Genomic DNA, 20,000 nt, shown 5'->3' with positions numbered 1-20,000 from the left:
AGGAGGAGGCATAAGGTAGTCTAATGTTAATTAACCCGGCCAGGCCGTTGGCAGGAGGATGAGAAACAATTTCCCTTTGTCAGTTATGGTTGGGTGAACGATGGAAAACTAATGTGAGGGAGGATTGTTCACCAAAATTGAGCATTTTCCAAAGACAAAAGTAAATTAGGGATCAGTCTTTTCCGGACCCAAAGGTAGGTAAATTGAGATCGGTCTCTTCTAGAGACGAAGGTAAATAGAGATAACTTTTCTAGAGACAAAAGTAAATTGGATCATTCTTTTCCAGACACGAAGGTAAATTGGGATCAATCTCTTCCAGAGAGGAAGGTAAATTGGTATCAATCTCTTACAGAGACGAATGTAAATTTGGATCAGTCTTTTCTAGAGACGAAGGTGAATTGGGATCAGTCTTTTCCAGGCACGATGGTAAATTGGGATCAGTTTTTTCCAGACACGAAGGTAAATTGGGATCAGTCTCTTTCAGAGAGGAAGGTAAATTGAGAATCATATCCTTCCAGAGATGAAGGTAAATTGGGATCAGTCTTTTTTCAGACACGGTCAATTGGGATCATTCTCTTCCAGAGACGAAGGTAAATTAGGATCAGTCTTTTCCAGGGACGAAGGTAAATTTGGATAAGTCTTTTCCAGAGACGAAGGTAAATTGGGGATCTTGCTTGCTTGCAACACTGCAGCCCGTAGGTGATGGCTCGTTTTTTGGTTTGTAGGTGATATAGGCTTAAGGGATAAAGGATATTAAGCAACTTTTATTTGTAGGTGATTGGGGATAAAGAGATGAAGAATATCAGCAACTTTTATTCATTTGTCAAATCCTTTTCCTTTTTTATTTTTGGAGGCACCCCTGTCTATTTTTAGACCCACGAAAATGAAGACGACTGAGGGGAGGAGGGCATCGGCCCCTAAGAACCATCTGGTTCCCGTCGTTCCAGTTGGAGGGAAAGAGGTATAGCAGTAAGTCCCGGTAAGTAGAAGAGCTCAGGAAGGAAATAGAAAATATTTAGTTAGTGTCTTTGGAAAAGGAGTGAGAAAACTTCCTTCGGAGTTAAAGCTCAAGTTTTTAGGATGAGCGATCTACTAGAGTTTCAGCGTGAGTGGTAGAAAGATGAAAAAGAAATTTGCTTTGGAAAATGATGCATGGTAGAGAAAGGGTGGAATAAACATTCCTTGTACCTGAAAAATGCTGGGAAAAAAATAAAAATAAAATATTTATGTGGCTTTGTCAATGAGACGTCTAAGTGAACGAGACGATTACAGACTTGTTGTTTGTAGGGGAAAAATCGTGAACGATGGACAAAGATAAAGGAAATTGTGGGTGAGAAGAGAGTTATAAAGAAGTTAAAGCAAAAATTACAATGGTTGGATTTCTGTGGTTTTGAGGCTGGTACTGCTAGTATACAAGGAGGACCCCCCCCCCCCTCTCTCTCTCTCATAGGTTAGAGGGAAAGAAGAAAAAAGTGACTATGCATCTGAGAAGCTCCCTCGACTTCAAAAGCAGATGCAAGTATGTCAAGTCTACAAAGAGGTAAAAACCGTCTCTTTGCTACGAATCCATGAAATTTGGTGGAATGATTGGTCATGATCCGAGGACAATTTGATTAGATTTTAGAAGTGATTGGGTCGTAGGTCAAGGCCAAGGACACAAAAAGCTCAAAAACTATTTTTTTTTTATATCATAGTAAATTCTTATCCGATTTGCATGAAATTAGCGTCAAAGTGTTCACAATTTCATTGTCTATCTTGTGATACACATGGTCAAGGTAAAGGTCATGAAATGATCATAAACGACTTCTTTTCTATATGGTAGTAAATTTTTATCCAATTTGCATGAAACTAGTGTCAAAATGCAAACAATTTAATGGCCTATTTTGTGATAAACAACATGACATATTGGCGTCATTACCCTGGTTAGCGGTTTGGATTCAAAGGTCAGCGGGGTCGATGAACTTGAAAAAAGTTCAGTTTCGTCATTGGGCGGCTATTGTTATCAAATATCTTTGCATAACCATGGTAACAAACGTTACGTTGGCGAAGGTATGTGCTCTACCGAGTTCCAGTTCTAGCTTTATTTCATATCGTCAAGACCATAGTTATGACAACGCCAGTAAACAGAAATCAATTGCCCACTCAAAATATTGCAAACGTCATATATAAAATGCATTACAAATCAACCTTATTTGTTTTTTGACGACACGATACGATGGAAGTATGTGCAAAAGGTAATGGCAATCCTATAATCTTGGAAGAACATATCTGGATCTGATCTGCTTCCCCGAGTAACAGTGACGTAAAAATAACAGATAGTGTAGGGAGAGACGGCAAAGGTGGAGAGGCAAAACACAGGAACTCGTCATGTAGTACGGGTGTGGTTGGGTGCACTTCAGAGTGAGGTGTGCCAGGAATTACTGTGTTCAACTGTACATACTATTAGAAGCAAAACATTGAATGCTTTAGTACAATGAAGTGTCAAGTAAAATACCCAAAATAAAAAAATAGAATATTTGGTCTCATTTTTCTATTTTTTCCACAGCAAATAGCCTAGCTACTTTGATGTCTGAGAGCATCTATGTTGAAATTAACCCTAAGGCATCAAAGGAGCAAAACGTAGTGAATGTACTTTAGTAAATAACAGCTTGATGCTTCGGATTTGGAATAGCCAGGAGGGAGGTTGCCATGAAGGTTGATACCCAATTAAAGCAAAGAGCGAGAAAAAGGGGATGAACGTTTTGGAGGCTGAATTCCATCAGTTCGACATCAGATACATTCATCTGCATCGCCGAATACCTTTTATGGGATGCAAGCTGAATTTGCATTTGAGGGGCAAAATCTCACGAATTGCTCTCTCTCTCTCTCTCTCTCTCTCTCTCTCTCTCTCTCTCTCTCTCTCTCTCTCTCTCTCTCTCTCTCTCTCTCTCCCCAACCATTTCGCGCAGCATATAAACTGTAGTCCTTTTGCATATATCTATTTGATAGCTCAATTACTTTTGTGCCACCTCTTTACTTTCCCTTACAGATTATTTTTTTCGCATTTCCCACGCTGGCATTCTAATGTGATGAAATCAATTTTGAAATATTTACATTTATACACAGACAAACAAACTAGCGCTCACACATTTACACACACACACACACACACACACAAACACACACACACACACACACACACACATATATATATATATATATATATATATATATATATATATATTTATATATATAAAGGGTTTGTGTGTAAGTACATTCAAATATAGATACATACAGGTTTGTGGGTATGCGAGAGAGAGAGAGAGAGAGAGAGAGAGAGAGAGAGAGAGAGAGAGAGAGAGAGAGAGAGAAGATTAACATAGGGGGAAGGATGAATCAATATTTTTACATGACTTGATCACTTGGAAAGAATGCAAGTCGATGAAAAGGTATATTCTCGTAGTTTGGAAGCGTAAAGCCCAGTACACACTTGCAAACATTGTTTGGAAACAATGTTTGGAAACGGTTTCCAAACAGCTTGGAAACGGTTTCCAAACAGTTTGGAAACTGTTTCCCAACTGTATGCAAACAATATTTCGAAACTTTTTAAAAACTGTTTCCATACTGTTTGCAAACCATTTCCAAACACCATTTCACGAATTACTGTTTCCAATCCAGAATGGGAAACATTGCGAGATATACTGGGACCCACCATCTGTAAAAGTAGTTCAAAGTCACTTGAGCACATCCGAACAAAATTGGTGAAACCTCCACCATCTAATTTCAGTTCCGCCAAAAGCAAATCACCATAGGGTCCTTTTTAAAAAAAAATTCCTCACCCATATCTTTCTCTTTTTCTTGACCTCCCTTGACTTTATCAAAAGTGCCAAATAAAATGCAGACGCTGCTGTAGCAACCTCAGTCTTCACTCATCACAGGCATGACCACAACTGAAGTGTGGACCGGAAACATTGTTTGGAAGTAGTTTACAAACAATTTGCAAACTGTTTCCAAACAGTTTGAAAACTGTTTCCAAACTGTTTGGAATCAAGTTTTCGGAAACAGTTTCCAAACTGTTTAGAAACCATTTCCAAACATTGTTTCCAAAAAATGTTTCCAAGTGTGTACGGGGCTTTGCGGAGGAGGGGGAAGCAGGATACTTAAACATTCTTATTATAGGATGTAGAATAAGATTAGGGAAAAAAACTAATTCTATATATGAAAGAAACGCATAATAATAGCAAAATAGATGTGAGCGGCGCAATGTATAAGTAGGAGGTCTACATGCTTCTGGAGAGTCAACTATGCAGATGTAATGTGTAAGTTGTTGGGAATTGAGTGTACGCTTGTTTATGGTAGTCAAATAGCTATATAAAGGTTTTCTCTATGTAAAGAGTTTCTATTAGAGATATGAACAATGTACTTTCTTTAATAATATTTATTTGCCTATTCTAAAGGGTTTTTTTTCCCAGAGAGAAAAATCTAGTATATTTTATTAGCAAAAGACTTTTCATACAAAAGCGAAAAGTTCAAAATGAAAATTGAATCTACACTTAGTTATTAAGGACGCATTTGAGTTCTTCCTTCATAACGTTCAAAATGAAAATTGAATCTACACTTAGTTATTAAGGACGCATTTGAGTTCTTCCTTCATAACGTTCAAAATGAAAACTGAATCTACTCTTAGTTACTAAGGTCACATTTAATTTTTTCCTTCATAAAGCAATACGATGCATACGTGGTCTGGACCAGGATTATTAGAAGAGTAAGAGGAAGACCAAGGTTTGAGTGGATGGATGGAGTGATGTAAGCTCTGGGTGATAGGAGGATAGATGTGAGAGAGGCAAGAGTGCGTGCTAGGAGTAGAAATGAATGGCGAGCGATTGTAACGCAGTTCCGGTAGGCCCTGCTGCTTCCTCCGGCAGCCTTAAGCCTGCCTGACACTTGCGCGCATTCGTGGCACGCACTGGCACGCATTGATGCGCGAACTCACGTGAATGAGCCGTGAAAATGTCGTGAACAGTGCGGGAACTCGCGTGCCAGAGCGTACCAATGCGTGCCATGCGTGCCCAGAACTTTGAAATGATTAAAGTTTGTGGCACGCATTGGCACGCACTAAATGGCCGTGAAATAGTCGTGAACGATGCGCCAACTGGAGTGAACTGGAGTGAACAGTGCGGGAACTGGCGTGAACTGGAGTAACCGATGTGGGAAGTGACGTGAACTTTATAATGAAGAGAAACAAAAAGGAAACGAAAAAATTAATGAAAAGGAAAGAAATATAAACCTAATAAATGTTTATATTTGCTGTTTTAATGTGAAAAACAAATGATATCTTATTTCAAACTATTTCTATAACTTTATAATGAACAGAAACTAAAGGAAACGAAAAAATTAATGAAAAGGAAAGAAAAATAAACCTAATAAATTTTTATATTTGCTGTTTTAATGTGAAAAAAAAATTACATCTTATTTCAAACTATTTCTATAACTTTATAATGAAGAGAAACAAAAAGGAAACGAAAAAATTAATGAAAAGGAAAGAAAAATAAACCTAATAAATTTTTATATTTGCTGTTTTAATGTGAAAAAAAATTATATCTTATTTCAAACTATTTCTATAACTTTATAATGAAGATAAACAAAAAGGAAACGAAAAAAATTAATGAAAAGGAAAGAAAAATAAACCTAATAAATTTTTATATTTGCTGTTTGAATGTAAAAATAAAATGATGTCTTATTTCAAACTATTTCTATAACTTTATAATGAAGAGAAACAAAAAGGAAACGAAAAAATTAATGAAAAGGAAAGAAAAATATAAACCTAATAATTGTTTATATTTGCTGTTTGAATGTAAAAATAAAATGATGTCTTATTTAATGCACACACTTATTTTCCTCTATTACCAATCAAGACCCAAAACTTTTGTTTTAAATAAAAATGAACTGAAAAATAAACCCAAGAAATTTTTAAGTTTGCTGTTTGAATGTAAAAATAAAATGATGTTTTATTTCATCAACATACTTATTCTTCTTTATTACCTTAAAATGAAGAGCAAAACCAATTTTTTCTGTTTGCTGTTTTAATATAACAATAAAATGATTTCTTATTTTAACACACTTTTTTCTCTATTACCTTAAAATCAACAGCCTAAAAACTTTTCATGGTTGCTGCTTTTAATGTTAAAATAAAATGCTTTCTTAATACTTGTACATATTTTATGTCTGCTATTTATATGTAAATCAAATGCTTTCTTATTAAAACAAAAATAAAGGGCAACAAAAAATACAAACGAAAAAGATACGTTTCTTTTCCTCAATGCAATGGTGTCTCTGACAGAAAGCATTGTTGTCTTTTCCGAAGCCAATCCAAGAATGTCCTCGGGTTGGAGAAGCCCCGTTTTTATATGGAGTGGCCAATTCGTGAACTGGCGTGAACTGGCGTGAACGATGCGGAAACGATGCGGAATGATGAGCGAACTCGCGTGAACGTGTCGTGAACTTCTCGTGAACTACGCGTGCCAATTCGTGCCATCGAGTGAACGTCGCGTGAACGTCGCGTGAACGTCGCGTGAACAATGCGCGAACTGGAGTGAACTGGTCGTGAACAGTGCGGGAAAAACACCAGTGTGGCACGCACTGGCACGCATCAATGCGTGCCAGTGCGTGGCAAAAATGCCCGCAAGTGTCAGGCAGGCTTTAGTGACCGCTGAGGTAGCAGCAGTAAGGGATTCAGCATATGAAACTTCATTTGTGGTGGATAACGGGGGAGAGTAAGCTGTGGCACCGTAGCAGTACTAACCAAACTCTGCTGAACACCTCATCAGGATGGGAGGAGCGAAGAGAGGAAAAGTCCCCCTTTGTTCCCTTTTTTATGAAGGCTAGCCCCTAAAATTATGGGAAGTGCCTTGGTGAACAGAATAGATATTTATCGTGGAAGACACACTAGTACCCGGAGATTAACGGACCCTTCTCTCACACAGGGTCGTAAAAGAGATAGAGAATGGGTGTGGGCAGGCACTTTCCATAGTGACTTAATTTCTTTGTTTTCTTGGTTTTCTCTGTTAATCCTGTTACTAATGATGTCTCAAATATGTGAGGTAACGACGGGACGGTCTACTCCAGAATTAATCCTGGTCTAACTGTACTCACAGTTGACCATGCCTCGTACTCAATTAATTCTAGTCACGACGTAATTACTCGTTTATGGAGAAACTGCCAACATTTTCTCTTAATAACTTACTTCTCTTCTGATTACTAATTCAACAAAAAATATTATGATGATGAACTTATGAAATTTGTGAGTGTAAAACAGAGTAAAAAATTTTATTCATTCAGTAAACTTCAGTACTTCCCTCGACTTATCTTTTTATTTATTAAGGTAGTTATAAGTGATATTACGAACTTTAATTCTCGTGACCAAAAGGAAAATCTTCTCACTTCATTATATGAAGAATGCTCAAATGCAAGTGATATTGTGAGGGTTACGTTAAAATGATGCACTATAGCTCAAATCTAATCGTAACTAGAGGGGAACTCAGTAGAGTGCAGACTTCCATCGCCACAGCTCATTTTCTGACCTTTTGCTAGACCTTGACCTTCGATCTTAACATGTATTACTTGGTGTGGGATTTCATACACTCAAATATGAACCAACTTTGAGGTCTCTGTGACAATGATGTCCAAACTTATGGCTGATTACGTGAATTGGATATTTTGCAAGGCCGAGACCTTCACCTTTGACCTTGACCTTTGACCTTGACCTTCCAAAATTCAATCATTTCCAGCATTTTACATAGCAGTTAATCTCTGCAAGTTTCATTACTCTAGGATTAAAATTGCGGTCAGTAAGGTGTTCACTAACAAACAAACACACACACATGGGGTCAAAGTAACCTCCTTCCAGCTTCGTAGGCGGAGGTAATTATGATGACACAAATTTTATATGGTTACATTGTCTGGGAAAATGATGACGAACATATTTCAAATACTAATTAGTTCATTTGAGTTAGGATGAGAATGCTTTGAGCACAAGGTGATGAAGACATACACTTGAAGTATTCCGTGGTAAATATTATTATTAGATTTGCAATAAGTTTAAAGAGAACTGTGTAGATCAATTCAAAGAATGAAAACCTAAGACATCATATATATATATATATATATATATATATATATATATATATATATATATATATATATATATATATATATATATATATATATATGTATATATATTATGACGTGGTGAGAGAATTTGCTTATCGCCATGAAAAGCAATGCAGTACTAACCAGGGCCATCCATACTAGCTTGGTTTGCTATGCGTCTCCAACTATCACCAATCCGCAATTGGCCAGCGTCAAACACTAGACACGAATAAGGACATGTCTGAGGCTTTTGTCCTTGAGTGGACTAGAAACGGCTGATTTGTTGTGTATACATACACACACTATATATATATATATATATATATATATATATATATATATATATATATATATATATATACATATATATATATACACATACATATATATATATACATATATATATATATATATATATATATATATATATATATATATATAATTACAATTGAATGGCATAAATATTTCGAGTTCCGCCTGATTTGTTACATACTTAAGTCATCCATTACCAACACGTTAATCATTCTCTCTTTCAAGTGTACCAACCGTAAAACTAAATTACCCAAGTGGACTTCAAGTAATATATACTTTATATATTTATATATATATATTTTTTTTTTTCAAAATCGCACAAAATTCATTTATTTTATTATTCATTGGGTTATCTAACTCATCCTTCCTTCATACAAAATGCAAAAGCTTAATTATTCATTCTTATTATGCCTGATATCTAGGCTATACTATAGGCCTAACAATGTGTATCATTTGCAACCGCCACACTTACTGAAAACCGATAAACTTGGCTAAAATATGAGTGAGAGAGAGAGAGAGAGAGAGAGAGAGAGAGAGAGAGAGAGAGAGAGAGAGAGAGAGAGAGAGAGAGAGATGCTATATATCTGGGCCTGGAGGATCACAATTGATCTCAGGCTCCAGTCTCCTCCACCAATTATGATCACGAGCATGTTAAATAGTGAGATTTCTAGATTGGGTGCAAAGGTCGTCATCGTCTAAAGCAAGTTTGTCCCAGGTTTTCTGGCCAAGCCTGTGAAACCTGACATTAAGAGGCTCCAGTTTAGAATATTGATGTAATTCCCTGATTTTATTGAAATAGGGAGGACTCTCTTTGTAGGCTCTCCTCAAAGCCTTACTATGTATTGCCTGCATTTTATTCAGTGAAGATTTGCTAATTGCTCCAAATATTATAGTGGGGTACTCCAACTGATAATAATAATGATAGTAATAATATAATAATAACAATAATAATAATGATAATGATAATGATAATGATAATGATGATGATGATGATGATGATGATGATGATAATAGTGATAACAATAATGATAATAATAAAAATAAAAATCATAATAATAATAATAACAATAATGACAATGATAATAATAATAATAATTATAATAATAATAATAATAATAATAATGATAATAATAATAATAATAATATTAAAAATACTTAAACTGCGAAAAGTAATGATAAAATTAGACATTATACATTACTACACCTTCTCTTATATTTATTACTTCAGAATTAATCAAATTCGCATGGAAATTTAGTTGGAAATCTTCAAAGGCATTTCGTCTTTTTCATGAAATATTTGATCTTTTATGCATATTTCATTGTCCCTTCTCTCGTCGCTGAAAATATTAAAAGATTTCTACATGTGCCATTTTTCACTGTTCTTTATTAAAGAAAATATATATGCTCCTCTAATATATTATTGTGAAATTATTATCATTATTAGAAGCCAAGCTACAACCCTATTTGGAAAAGCAAGATGCTATAAGCCCAAGGGCACCAACAGGGAAAAATAGCCCAGTACGGAAAGGAAACAAGGAAATAAATACATTACAAGAGAAGTAATACAATCAAAATAAAATATTTTAGGAAGAGTAACAACATTAAATTATATCTTTCATATATAAAATATAAAAACTTAAAAGAAAAGCAAGAGGAAGATAAATAAGACAGAACAGCGTACCCGAGTGTACCCTAGAGTAGGAGAACTCTAATTCAAGGCAATGGAAGGACATGGTACAGAGGCTATGGCACTACCCAAGACTAAAGAACAATGGTTTGATTTTGGAGTGACCTTCTCCTAGAGGAGCTGCTTACCATAGCTGTAGAGTCTCTTCTATCCTTACCAAGAGGAAACTAACCACTGAAAGTAGTCATTTTTATATTCCACTGCCCTGTGCAAATATAAGTTTCAGTTTTAACTGATTGATTTAATAATTATACGCTTGCGCTCTTAGCAGTGTTATTACCACTGTATTCGTGAATCCTAAAACATCTCCGCTATTTAATAAAGAATAAGTGTCAGGGGTAGGGGAGAGAGGAAGTGGTCGTACCCTGGTGCATGTGCATGTGTCTGCGTACCCTAGTAACTTACATTCTAGTCCAGTCGATTGCAACATGTTTTAACTAGTGCGCGCGCTCTCTCTCTCTCTCTCTCTCTCTCTCTCTCTCTCTCTCTCTCTCTCTCTCTCTCTCTCAATTCCCTAAAGGTGGATTTTTTCATATTCTCTCGGTATTTCTCTCGATTCTTCGAAAGAAAAAACCAAAATATTCCAGCATTTTGAGGTTATCCTGTAATCTCATCATCAAAGGGAAATCGAGATCTAATCGCATTAGCATATGAAGAGAACCGAGATGACGAGTCTAATCTACAGCTGGTGATTCTAGCAATATTTCGTTTTGTGTGTGTGTGTGTGTGTGTGTGTGTGTGTGTGTTCGAAGCTGTTGTAGAAATCAATATTTTGTTGGCGTAACTCCATGGGAAAACTTAACATAGTATAAGTCGATAATTCTTGGGTTATATTACAACAAATCTCAGAACAACAACAACAATAATAATAATAATAATAATAATAATAATAATAATAATAATAATAATAATAACAAATGAATAAAAAATACAATTATGTTACTTGTCTAACCTATATAAGAACCTAAAATTCAAACGATTAAAGTTTCGCTTTTGTAACTAACAGAAACATAACTTAACATCTAAGAATATTTTTGCATATATTCATATCAACATCGATATTTTCCCGTGTCTAAAATATGATCACTGTCACATATCTATATTCTAGGCTCATATACGTAAATTAAGTACATGCTAAGTAATGTCAATTTGGATGGTTATAAGGGCTGACTTTAGCCGTAAGCAAGCAAAAAACTTGAAATATTAGAATTTAAAAAATCTCTAAATTTGATTAATGTTGTATAAGACACGCAAGCACATACTTAATAGCTATTCATCTTTTGAAATGTCATTGTTATGTTTGCGTTCTCTCACGCGCTGTGGGTAAAAGAGCATGCTTTAAAAAAGAATAACACAAACACACATTATTATTATTATTATTATTATTATTATTATTATTATTATTATTATTATTATTATTTGCTAAGCTACAACCCGAGTTGGAAAAGCAGAATGCTATAAGTCCAGGGGCTCCAACAGGGAAAATAGCTTAGTGAGGAAAGTAAACTAGGACAATAAAATACTTTAAGAAGAACAACATTAAAATAAATATATCCTATATACACTACAAAAACTTTAACAAAACTAGGGGAAGAGGAATAAGATAGAATAGTGTGTCCGAGTGTAACCTCAAGCAAAAGAACTCTAACCCAAGACAGTGGAAGACAATGGTACAGAGGCTATGGCACTACCCAACATAAGAGAACAAAGGTTTGATTTTGGAGTGTCCTTCTCCTAGAAGAGCAGCTTACCATAGCTAAAGAGTCTACAAAGAGGAAAGTGGCCACTGAACAATTACAGCGTAGTAAGAATTGTTGGCAATCTCAGTGTCGTCATGTGTATAAGGACAGAAGAGAATATGAAACAGAATAGGCCAGACTATTCGGCGTGTGTGTGTGAGTGTGTGTGTGTGTGTGTGTGTGTGTGTGTTTAGGCAAATGGAAAATAAACCGTAACCTGAGAGAAGGATCCAATGTACTATTGTCTGGCCAGTCTCAAGATCCCATAACTCTCTAGCAGTAGTATCTCAACAGGTGGCTTGTGAGCATATCTATCTATATAAATATATCGATGAATATATGTGTGTATATATATGTATATATACATATATACACAAACACAAATATAGGCCTACTATATATATATTACATGCATAACAGACACCAAATATATATATATATATATATATATATATATATATATATATATATATATATATATATATAAATATATACATATATATATATATATATATATACTGTATATATACATATATATATGTGTATATATATATATATATATATATACATACATATATATATATATATATATATATATATATATATAGTATTTGTTTACAAGACCACGCTCGCTATATACTGCCAAATTATGCAAAGCTATTGTTCCCCTCTATTACTTTTTTATAATTTAAAACAATTCGCCGCATAAGAGAAAGTTAAAACTATAAAAAAACTATAGAATTATATATATATATATATATATATATATATATATATATATATATATATATATATATATATATATATATAAACTAGCCATATATCTTCACTAAACGACCTGGAACTGACATCATTAACAGAGTCAACCAAACAGAAGTTCGTAATGCCAGCGTACATTTGATATATGTTCAGAATATATACTAAATTAGAAATGGAGTAATTACTCAAAAGTGTCCAAAAAATATACAATTCACAAATAGTGACACTTTTGAGTAATTACTCCATTTTTAATTTAGTATATATTTTGAATATATATTAAATGTACGCTGACATTACGAACTTCTGCTTTGTTGACTATGTTAGTTCCAGGTCGTTTAGTGAGAAAACCAGGCTAGTTTTTTTTTCATATATAATTCTATAGGCTTTTTTATAATTTCAACTTGTTTCCCATGTGGTGAATTGTTTTAAATTATGAAAAAGCAATAGAAGAAAACAATAACTTTACATAACTATATATATATATATATATATATATATATATATATATATATATATACATATACACTTACATGTAATTATAGTTATGTTAGTGTGTATGCAAAGTGTTTCTATATCGCTATGGTCAGTAAAGCTGTTCCAGACACTCATACTATCGTACAAGGTTGGTTTGCTGTTAGCGATCAGACAAATAACTAACACCATCACCAATCCACACTGGCCAAACTCCAGGCTTGAATAAAGACAATGAGACCTTTGTCCTGGAGTAGACTACAAATGGCTGCATTTGTTGTAGTATGTAATTACTATATTCCTTTGTTCTATCAAAAGCTATCCTTTTATAACTTCAAAAGGCTAAGAACAAAAATCATCACTAAGCCCTATTATTCTACTTACCAAGTAACACAAAAAAAGCAACACAAATCCAAATCTACTTGAGAAACTTCCTAAATTTTCTGTTAGATTCCGAAGTATTGGTTATCTACAAAAGAAAATCAGAATGACATCACGTGTCGTGTGAATGCGAAAAGTTTCGCTCCTTCCTTGTTTTTGTCTTTGACAACTTCTGTAGCCAAAATGAGAGAGAGAGAGAGAGAGAGAGAGAGAGAGAGAGAGAGAGAGAGAGAGAGAGAGAGAGAGAGAGAGAGAGAGAGAGAGAGAGAGAGAGAGAGAGAATTTGCGAGTGCGCAAATGAATGAATCCGTGTAGTCGGACCTTGTTTTGATTGCATAAATTTCCAGGTCAAACGATTCAGGTATTCATTCAATAGATGTATCGGGGAGTTTAACAGAATATACAATTTCATTCCATTTTCAAAACTCACGAAATAGATAGCTTTATTGATTACCATAAATTTAATTCATTTTACTGAAATGAAACGCATTAAATAATTTTAAAATCGGAATGTGTAATTTTCTCTTCAGTTTTCGTATAATAAATTTCTCGATTGCTTCAGGTGTTTGGAGAAAAACTACTTAAAATTTAATGCTAATATGTCTTATCTTCATGAGGGCAAGAGGCAAACAATAGTCAATTTGAGCTTAAAAATTTTTCTTGAAAAATAACTTTGAGGTTAAAAATTTTTTTGAGATTTAACTTTGAGGTACACCAATTTTCTGAGATTTTACTTTGAGGTAAAACATTTTTTGAGATTTAACTTTGAGGTAAATTTTTTTGAGATTCAACTTTGAGGTAAAACATTTTTTTTTTTTGAGATTTAACTTTGAGGTAAAAAATTATTTTTTTGAGATTTAACTTTGAGGTTAAACATTTTTGAGATTTAACTTTTAAGGTAAAACCTTTTTTTTTAGATTTAACTTGGAGGTACAACATTTTTTTATATTTAACTTTGAGGTAAAACATTTTTTTGAGATTTAACTTTGAGGTACATTTTTTTAAGATTTAACTTTGAGGTAAAACATTTTTTTGAGATTTAACTTTGAGGTACAACCTTTTTATGAGATTTAACTTTGAGGTTAAACATTTTTTTGAGATTTAACTTTGAGGTACACCAATTTTCTGAGATTTTACTTTGAGGTAAAACATCTTATGGACGTTTAACTTTGAGGTAAATTTTTTAAAGATTTAACTTTGAGGTAAAACATTTTTTTGAGATTTATCTTTGAGGTAATGTTTTTTTTTGAGATTCAACTTTGAGGTTAAACATATTTTTGAGATTCAACTTGTAAGGCAAAACTTTTTTTTTTTTTTTAGACTTAACTTTGAGGTAATTTTTTTTTTTTTTATATTTAACTTTGAGAAAAACATTTTGTTTGAAATTTATTTTCCTAATGACATCCAAAGTAGAACAAAGGATATGATTACCTCTGAAATGAGCGTCTTAAGGTACCCTGACACTTGCACGAATTTGTGGAACGCATTGTCACGACTCGAGTCGTGAACTGACGTGAACCCGTCGTGAACCTGTCGTGACATCGTGGCATGTCGTGACGAGAATTTTGAAATGTTCAAACTTTTGGTGACGACAAAATTTCGTGAACGCGGCGTGAACTATGTGCGAACTGTTCGTGAACTCGTCGGGACGATGCAGGAAGTGCGTAAACTATGCTAAAACTATGCATGAACTCGTCGTGCCAGTTCGTGTCAATGTGGACAGGTGCGCTGTGATTCTGAGGTATTTTTTTATTTTTTTTATTTTCCAGTTCGTGCCACAAAATGTCACGACTTGCCACGACAAATTCGTGGCAAAAAGTCGTGCAAGTGTCAGTCTGGCATTATGCTCCAAATATATCAGGACCATCAATATTTCCCTCTGAGAAAATAGCCAACATGTTTTGGAAACTTCTTAATAATTTTCAAAATGTTTCTAGACTTAAGCGAAAAGTCGAAAATGGTATGAGATAAGTGGTAAGAAAAGCTTGCTTTTTCTTGGAAGATACCATTCAACAGTTTCAGCTAAATCTCAGTCCAAAAAGGGACTTTCTTTTCTAACGTGCAATAATAATGAACAATATAGCAACTAATCTTTTGTGCAATGTTGAACTTAGAAAAGCAAGATCAAAGTTAAAGATATATTCGTCCTCTCAAAATATACTCATGGTTGAATTTAATGTAGTGTGAGCAGGACTGACCAAAAGCAATTACTAGTTTCTGAGTTAGGAAACCTCAGTCCAAAACGGAACTTTCTTTTCCAAATAGTTTTTGTGTTAGGAAATCTAAGCCCAAAAAGGGACTTTCTTTTCCAAATAGTTTTTGAGTTAGGAAATCTCAGTCTAGGATGGCAAGTTGGCCAGTACCAAATGGAAAAAAAATTTGTAATCAAGACAAAAATAAATCACAATACATCTCTGTAGGCCATTGCCCAGTTAATAAATAATGCAATATTTACTGAAAATACTGTTGGAGACATGAAAGCAAAAATATTTGCCGTAACCTCTTTATCTAAGTAACTATGTACGGATGTTGCCATTTTTTTTTTAATTCTAAACTCGGTTTTGAAAACCTATTTCAACAACCTCAGAGGAGACGATATAAGGGGCGGCAGATTTGGAAAGCACATAATTTGACCCAACAAATAAGGAGGTCTGCAAAATGCAGGAGAAAGTTTTAATTGCAAAGTGCCCTTCTTCGGTGATGCATGAAATCTGCTCCAAGGACAGACTAGAGGATGTTTATGACGATAAAGTGGTCGCTTATTTTACGACCCTGATCTTATCAAATAACAAGGTTCTTAATTACCACGAGTTACATTGTGTTTCTCTTTTAAAACCCAGCTTTATACATACATATATACATACACACACACATATATATATATATGTATATATATATATATATATATATATATATATATATATATATATATATATGTATGTATATATATATATATATATATATATATATATATATATATATATATATATATATATATATATATATATATTAGTATGCGTATCTAAATATAAATCCATATATACGTGCACACATAATACACACACACATATATATATATATATATATATATATATATATATATATATATATATATATAAATTAAAATGGTGTTGACAGTATTGGAGATATAGTTTATAAGATACCATGTAGATGTGGAATGTTTTAAATCGGACAATATGGAAAATCATTAGCTAAACGAATTTCAAATCAATAGTATAATACAAAAACATATAACAAAAGTAATACCATTTGTGTGCATAATAATATATGTAATTATCCAATTAATTGGCAACATTCACAAATTTTGTTCAAAAACATCGATTTTATAAAGAGAAGCGTCATTGTAACAGAATGTATATTTTATAGTAAGAATATAAATTTTAATTCATCTTAAGACATCCTTTTATTTTACACAGTAAAAACTGTCAGTACAAACTTGAAAACATTAGTCATTTTTTTTTCTACTTAAGTGCTTGTCAAAGTTGTTATTACTTGTTTTCCTGTTAATTAGTAATTTTAAGTTTTATTGGTTTTATACTCATCTTAAGAGATTTTTGCCTGTTGGGTGGAAATAATATCTTATAAATTTTTGTTATGATTCGAAGCATTTTCTGTATGTACAAATATGTGTATTTAGTCTTTTCATAATAAACGCTCTAAGAAGAGGTCCAGTGGTGGACGAAAAAGCAGAAAATTTTTACATAAACACATAATCTTTTATTTTTCATTATGTGGATACTATATATTTAGTCATCTTCGTCCTAAGAAAGATTATATCGGTAAACTACTAGAGAAGTAACGGACAATTAAAATAAGATATTTTAAGAACAGTAACACTAAAAAATCTATCTTACATAAACTATAACAACTTAAAAAAAAAACAAGACGAAGAGAAATAAGATGGTTACCAATGAAGTGGGTTCGTCTTGTAAAAGAAACACTGTTATGACCCTTTAAAATTTGGTATTTATTAAAGCGAGGTCTTACAAATTTCCTATGGCATATTTTGAGGAAAGTCTCGTATTGTAGGTAGTAGGATGGTCAGGGCATCAGCCACCCGTTGAGATACAACCGAAAGATAGTTATGGGGTCCTTTGACTGGCCAGACAGTACTACATTGGATCCTTTTCTCTGGTTATGGTTCATTTTCCATTTGCTTACACATACACACCGAATAGTCTGGCCTATTCTTTACATAATCTCCTCTGTCCTCATACACCTGACAACACTGAGATTACCAAACAATTTTTCTTCACCCCAGGGGTTAACTACTGCACTGCAATTGTTCAGTGGCCACTTTCCTCTAGGTAAGGGTAGAAGAGACTCTTTAGCTATTGTAAGCAACTCTTCCAGGAGAAGGACACTCCAAAATCAAACCATTGTTCTCTAGTCTTTGGTAGTGCCATAGCCTCTGTACCATGGTCTGCCAAGGTCTTGGGTTAGAGTTCTCTTGCTTGAGGGTACACTTGGGCACACAATTCTATCTTATTTCTCTTCCTCTTGTTTGGTTAAAATTTTTATAGTTTATATAGGAGATATCTATTTTTATGTTGTTACTGTTCTTAAAAAATTTTATTTGTTCTTGTTTTCTTTCCTCACTGGGCTATTTTCCATGTTGGAGCCCCTGGGCTTATAGCATCCTGCTTTTCCAACTAGGGTTGTAGCTCAGCAAGTAATCATAATGGAAATTATGTGATATACTGAGGAATCAATAACGGAATAATCTGTTACTTCTCTATTGGTAGATCCAAAAATGCATTTGGTCAAAATCTTATATGATTAACATTTGGATGTCTTACGAAAATCTCTTCCAGAGATATTTGTACATTTTAGATATGATAACTGAGGTGTAATACAAAAATTATCTAGCGATTGTAAATTGACTTGGCACATTGAAGTTTCTATTTTAATAATTTCCTTTCCTTATGCAATTTGAATTATTCGGAAATGATCATTCAAAACAAAGTTACATTGTCTTGAGAGAGAGAGAGAGAGAGAGAGAGAGAGAGAGAGAGAGAGAGAGAGAGAGAGAGAGAGAGAGAGAATTTCTTTTCGTTTGTAAATTTGAATTATTCTGAACTAAACCTTCAAAACAAAATATACATCACCTAACGAACTAGTCATTGTCCAACAATATTCCTCTTTTTATCAAGCCATAGAACCTCGCATCTTTACATCGCTAAGGTAAAGACTAACTAGATAAAAGTCACAAAGTCTTTTAACTCAGCCGCGAAAGGTTTTTTGAGGGTTTAAATACCCGACTAAAAGTTACCTAGTTATTACTCCTCAAAATTCTGCCGCGTTATGTAAGAGGAGCATCTTTCTTTTCCCCTCATTATTCCAGCCTCATGATTCTTTGGAGAGCTTCGGATAAAAGTTTAATTAGGGGAAGCACTGGATGACATCAAAAAGGACACACGGCTTTTGTAATTAAAGCAGACATGTGAGAGGATATCCCTTTTACCTCACAAAAGTCAACGTTTATCAGTCTACGCTTTTGTTCAACGATGTGACATAATACGGTTTTCTCAGTCCGCTTTGAGGCTACAGTTTTTTCAACGAAAGGAGACTGGGGACTAGATGAGATTTTTTTATTTTTTTTTTATTTTTTTTTTTTTTTAATATAGTTGTAAGTCGTTAAACAGGTTCCTTCGCTTTAAATTAGGTTTGTTTATCTTGGTGGTGTACTACAGGTGTGAGACAATATATCAAGTTTCATTATTCATTACATTTTTTTGGTAATATATCACGTTTGTTTACATTAGCGTGCCACTCTTGTGAGACATTAAATGAAGGTTATTTACTTTGGTGTATTAAGGACGTAGAATAATAAATCATATTTATTGTACTATATCTGCAAGACATTATATCAGTCCTTTCTATCTTTCTGAATTATGTCCGTGAGATACCAAATCAGATTTCTTTACCTTGTTGCGTTACTACATGTAGAATAATCAAATCCTATTTTTCATTTCACATTACCGTACTATATCTCTGAAACATCAAATTTGCTATGCCTGTTATGTGTTATGTCAGTGAGGCATCATATCAGGATTGTTTACCTTAATGTGAATAATAAGTGAAGCATTAAATAAGTTTTTTAACCTTAACGTACACAATCATAACCGTAGTGGAATACGTTAGTGATAAATTAAATCCAGTTTGATGTACTGTCTCAACCAGGTTTCTCTCCACTGCTGTAGTTAATTAGACCTTTGCTACAATAAATCAGGTCTCCTCTACCTAGAGGAAAAAAGTCTTGTATAGTGAAGACGTGTACTTCAAGATCTGACTGATTTATCGATTTTGAAAATAAAACTGGCATCACGAAATCAAAATGGAATTAAATGTATGAAATTGCGAAACTGATAATAAACATCATTTGAAATAAATAACAAATTTCAAGTAGTCAGATGAAAATAAATTGTTTCAAGAGACAATGTAAATTAGTCACGGGAGACAAAATGTGAAATTTTGTAACGAAATGTAACTTATTGAATTTT

The sequence above is a fragment of the Palaemon carinicauda genome, chromosome 11 (genome assembly GCF_036898095.1).
Source record: "Palaemon carinicauda isolate YSFRI2023 chromosome 11, ASM3689809v2, whole genome shotgun sequence".
NCBI lineage: Eukaryota > Metazoa > Arthropoda > Malacostraca > Decapoda > Palaemonidae > Palaemon > Palaemon carinicauda.
This window is presented reverse-complemented; position numbering follows the sequence as displayed.